The 6,000-nt window shown below is 43.8% G+C and overlaps 1 long non-coding RNA gene across 1 annotated transcript; it reads left to right on the forward strand.

Moving 5' to 3' along the window:
• Nucleotides 1-1,772: 1,772 nt before the first annotated feature.
• LOC124554070 lies at nt 1,773-4,013 on the forward strand. Its single transcript, XR_006968232.1, has 2 exons — nt 1,773-3,633; nt 3,725-4,013. It is a non-coding gene; the product is annotated as an uncharacterized LOC124554070 (long non-coding RNA).
• The last annotated feature ends 1,987 nt before the right edge of the window (nt 4,014-6,000 follow it).

Below are 6,000 nucleotides of genomic sequence, written 5' to 3' on the forward strand. Positions count from 1 at the left end.
AGGACAGAGCAGATTAGGTTGTGGAAAGGGGCCATAATAAGTTGCTGTCAGTTTCACTCAAAATACAAACTTTACTCATCAACACACACAATATTACAACAAGGATGCAAACCACTCAAAACTTTAATCGACCTCCTTTGATTAACCTTAGATCGGCTGATGGCCATACTCAAAATCCAAGACACAAGACCTAAGTAAGAAATTGAAATACAAGCTTCTTCTGGAGCTTCCACCCAAGAATATTTTCGAAATCTTCAATCCAAACAGGCTGAAGGACTTAGAAATTTAATTTTAATTGACCTTGGCTCGAGGCTGCATATTAAGAAATAAGAAGAGTTTAAATCAAAAAGCAGAAGGCCTTATCTGAAAACAAAAGCATAACAATCTTATGCCTTAAGGGCAAGACAAGAGCATTAATTTACGAGACATTAAAACTCGGCTGAAGGCTGCACATCTGCAAATACACTCCCGGAAATTGAAATAAGAACACCGTGAATTCATTGTCCCAGGAAGGGGAAACTTTATTGACACATTCCTGGGGTCAGATACATCACATGATCACACTGACAGAACCACAGGCACATAGACACAGGCAACAGAGCATGCACAATGTCGGCACTAGTACTGTGTATATCCACCTTTCGCAGCAATGCAGGCTGCTATTCTCCCATGGAGACGATCGTAGAGATGCTGGATGTAATCCTGTGGAACGGCTTGCCATGCCATTTCCACCTGGCGCCTCAGTTGGACCAGCGTTCGTGCTGGACGTGCAGACCGCGTGAGACGACGCTTCATCCAGTCCCAAACATGCTCAATGGGGGACAGATCCGGAGATCTTGCTGGCCAGGGTAGTTGACTTACACCTTCTAGAGCACGTTGGGTGGCACGGGATACATGCGGACGTGCATTGTCCTGTTGGAACAGCAAGTTCCCTTGCCGGTCTAGGAATGGTAGAACGATGGGTTCGATGACGGTTTGGATGTACCGTGCACTATTCAGTGTCCCCTCGACGATCACCAGTGGTGTACGGCCAGTGTAGGAGATCGCTCCCCACACCATGATGCCGGGTGTTGGCCCTGTGTGCCTCGGTCGTATGCAGTCCTGATTGTGGCGCTCACATGCACGGCGCCAAACACGCATACGACCATCATTGGCATCAAGGCAGAAGCGACTCTCATCGCTGAAGACGACACGTCTCCATTCGTCTCTCCATTCACGCCTGTCGCGACACAACTGGAGGCGGGCTGCACGATGTTGGGGCGTGAGCGGAAGACGGCCTAACGGTGTGCGGGACCGTAGCCCAGCTTCATGGAGACGGTTGCGAATGGTCCTCGCCGATACCCCAGGAGCAACAGTGTCCCTAATTTGCTGGGAAGTGGCTGTGCGGTCCCCTACGGCACTGCGTAGGATCCTACGGTCTTGGCGTGCATCCGTGCGTCGCTGCGGTCCGGTCCCAGGTCGACGGGCACGTGCACCTTCCGCCGACCACTGGCGACAACATCGATGTACTGTGGAGACCTCACGCCCCACGTGTTGAGCAATTCGGCGGTACGTCCACCCGGCCTCCCGCATGCCCACAATACGCCCTCGCTCAAAGTCCGTCAACTGCACATACGGTTCACGTCCACGCTGTCGCGGCATGCTACCAGTGTTAAAGACTGCGATGGAGCTCCGTATGCCACGGCCACGTGGCTGACACTGACGGCGGCGGTGCACAAATGCTGCGCAGCTAGCGCCATTCGACGGCCAACACCGCGGTTCCTGGTGTGTCCGCTGTGCCGTGCGTGTGATCATTGCTTGTACAGCCCTCTCGCAGTGTCCGGAGCAAGTATGGTGGGTCTGACACACCGGTGTCAATGTGTTCTTTTTTCCATTTCCAGGAGTGTAATTTAACGGCTTAGTCCCTAGAAAGAAAAGTTCCTATTTTAGAAGGTAGAAGGCCGTATGTTAAAACATTTCATATGAAAGTTGGTTGAAGGGCCCTGTAAAGAATAAAAATCTCATGCCTTAAGGGCAAGACAAGAAATTTAATTTAAGAGATAGTAATACTCGGCTGAAGGCCACATACCGACAAAGTATGTTTAACGGCTTAATGCCATTTAGGCAGAAAGCCGTACCTTAAAACATCTCGCGTAAAATTGGAATAAAGGCCACATATAAAAAAATAACAAACTCATGCCTTAAGGGCAAGACAAGAACATTAATTGAGAGATATTGATACTCGGCTGAAGGCCACATATTTAACCAAATAACTAAAAACCCAAAGAGGGAAATTACTATGTAACACACAAGGAACGGCGCTCAGAAGTTTCCAAGGGTTGGCCTGGAATTGTAATGCTAACGCCCGTTTAGGTAAGACAGGCAGCCTGTGCAACAGCTTCTTAATCTGACGGCAACGAAGCCGACAGACAGCCGACCGACCAATAAACAAGATCAGTTCCGCTCCATGCAGCCAGCAAAACGATCACAAGATTTCAATACATTGACACACAGAATACTGGCGCCCACAACGACCAATAACACCGCAGCCGCCGAACTACACACTGCGCTAGGCAGCAACAACACTGCCTAAAATTACGTCAACGACCAGGACAGGTAACTGGAACGTCAATGGCCACAAGGCAGAAGATACCGCTCGTTAACTTCAATAACAGTCCCCTAGAACTTAGAAAGACTTAAACCTAACTAACAGAAGGACACCACACACATCCATGCCCGAACCTGCAAACCGTAGCAGTCGCCTGAAGTGCCTAGAACCGCTCGGCCACCCCGGCCGGCGCAAAACATAGCAGTTTCAACGGTCTGCAGTGACGTTGTCCAGTGTGATGGTCACACTTTCTGTTCATTCATCTTGTTCCACATTCTCCTGCTGTCCTAGTATTCTGAAGTTTTCCTTTTGTAACGACATTACATAAGCTTCACGTAACCCTGTAGTTCCTTCACATCTTTGGCCACTTCTTTTTGCTGTGAGTTAATCTGAGAGAGATTCCTCAGTACTTCATTCATTTCTCCCTGCTGCTGCTCCAGGTGAATCATCATACACGAAATTTGTGATGCCTATTCGCTCTTTCCCTTTATCAATGCCTTCTAGTGTTTTTGTAGCATAGTAACAAAATTTGTCATTTGGCTAACCACATTCGTCGCTCGTCTCATGCGTTACATGACTATTAGAGCTTTTTTTTCTGTCTCCCATAACCTGGATACACGCTAGCCTAGCATCTCTCTGTGCATCTACTGCCTACTGCTTCCCTTCTGTTGCTCTCTGCTTGGTTTTAGACATATCTTCCGTGAGTACAGACAGATTGCCTTTTATGTCTTCCTCGAATTGCTTTGTCATTTCTTTACCTTATTTACGCTCCTTTTCCCTTTTCTTTTATACCCTTTGCAGTATCTAATGTGCATTTTTTGTTTGATTATCCATCCGTACAGTATATTCTCTAATCATACTGTTCCCTGTGCTCCCATCTTTTGGCAGCTGTGTGGGAAGTGGATATGCACTAATCCCAGAGTGCCGCTCTTGTGGCAAAACCGATCTCGCATGCTTTCATTCGGTGGCCTTTTGTACAGGGTGTTTCCGTAAGAGGGTGCAAAAATTTAACAGTACAGAAAATATGTTCCACTAAAGAATTTCAGGTAAGAAACATAGGGTCAGAGTAACCATCTTATAGAGATAATAGGAATAAAATCACATTACTGTGTACTTTTTTATTTATATTTGTTACAGTTAACGGCAAATACCATCAGTGGCACGATGAACGTGCCATTTATACTTTGTTTTACAAAATGTGCTGAAATTGCGGGCCATCAACCTCACTCCAAGTATAACATCGGCGAACAAGATTCTGACGCACCCTGACAAAGATCGCTGGTGTCTTTCGGATCACATCACAGGCAGCTGGAACGCTGGCAACTAATTCCTTCTCCGCATCCACTTTAACGAAATCGTCGAAATGAATGGAATTGATTTGAAATTTCGTTAAAGAAGAATAATAAAATTTATCTTTTGCTTTTAAGTTAATTTTCTTTCGTGCGAACTTTGTTGTAGAACCACTCTCTTATTTTCGTGTGGTAATAAAAATTTTTACTTTCTTAAGAATTACGTACATTTCAAGAAAAAATAATATTTACGTGAACTCATATGAACTGGTTAAGAATGTTAGGTTGAGAATTGAGTCCTTTAAATCATTCGGCCTTGGCATACACTTTCCAGATGCAGTGGGTTTTTTTTGTTAAATATTTTTACTGAATTTTATCCCGGCACTAGCCATAGAACACAAGATTACCTCTATTAGCAGAAAATGTTTTAATTATTGCCAAGCCGACATTTATCACTGATCAAACCTACTTCACTACACATTTAAGATATTTTGAAAGAACCAAACTGTTTAAATTTCAATGTTAACTAACATTAGCTATCCGCCTACGAATGCACAAACGTATAATTAATTAAAATTTTATCAGCCACAGGATCACTGAAAAAGAAGATCAATTTCTTAATTCACTATTGATTTTTATGCTTCTGTTCCCAATTTACGGGTTTGATAATTTTTTAAATGTGCCGCCTATTGTTGGTCGCGGCACAGCCCAGCAACACCGCTAAAAAATGCTGAAAAATTCTTAAAGAAATTTTATAGATGACGTGGGCAAGCTAATTTACATAAATAATTCACACTTTTGATAAACTCTAATATATTTAGAGCAAACAACAATACAACTCACATTAATTCGTAACGCATCGTCTAATGGCGGCTAAGTCCAGACAGAGACAAAAGAAGTCTACCCATTCGTAAAAAACTCTTTCACAGTGTCCTACCGCAATGACTTCTGAACAGAGAAGACCAAAGAATACATAATGCATTGTGCTTAAATAGTATTGCTGACTATTAACATTTCTTTGCAAATTGACGATATTATTCTCTTCTGACAACATTTTATATATATCTCTGCTATCGCAAATACTGACACATTTTACAATCACATAATAAATACAGAAAAATTCCTATCCTAAATACAGAGAAATATTACAACAAAAAATATAAGGAGAATAACAAATGTCTTTTACACCACATTCAGTAATATTTTTGTTCAATAATTACGATATATACAACTTGCCCAGAGCGGCGTATATGGTACAAATAAACTCTTGTTCTTTAATAATGTGAGTTTGCCAGGGAACGTTACATTGCCCCCTGGCAGCATTTGGCAAAGAGTTTTTACACTTTGACACAATGGTGCCAGTAACGTTCTTTACACTTGTATATTTTACGGAATGGCTCTTTTATTTAGTCCCAGGGTTATATAAGTTCATGGCTCCCCCATTTGGGCGTAGGCAAACAGAAAACCTGGGCAAAACTGTGCCGGAGCCCAGCCATCCCAGTTGGTTCATGGTCAATATTGCCTCTTTAACAGTTATTCATTTGAATTAAATTTGCAGTTCGTCACAAACGGTTACACAATTACACAATATCACAGTCACATACAGTTCGACTGAAGTTTTTTGTGTATGATACTATTATTCTTGTGATACACTACAAGGTCACTTGTCCTACGTAGTAAATGGTCAATGTTTATCGAAATGAAGTCATTGACATGTTATTCAGTTTATGTGAACATAAAAAAAAATCAATAATGCTGTATTTGGTGAGCGGTGCGGAGTGATTGTTGAGCGGCGCTCGGCGCGGCGCGCTGACTCCGTGTAGGTCACCGCCCCCGGCGTTGACAGCTACGACGCGGAGGAGCGTGGTTGTCTGTCTGGTCTGCTACGGGCTGCTGCGGCCGCTGCATAGCTGATGTAGCCGGATGCGCGTTGGATATCCGCTCGCCCGTGCGACGTCTTCTTGCAGTGCTCCAGGAAACATGCAACAAGTTCAGAAACAGTGTACTATCCTTATAGGCATTTTTCCTGCTGTGGGAAAGAACGCACACAGTTAGTGGCAGTTATTACTCAGTAGGCCTTCACTAGTCTGGTTTGCACACTGTTTCGTTGTCACAGTAACACGT

Source organism: Schistocerca americana, chromosome 11 (assembly GCF_021461395.2).
Source record: "Schistocerca americana isolate TAMUIC-IGC-003095 chromosome 11, iqSchAmer2.1, whole genome shotgun sequence".
NCBI lineage: Eukaryota > Metazoa > Arthropoda > Insecta > Orthoptera > Acrididae > Schistocerca > Schistocerca americana.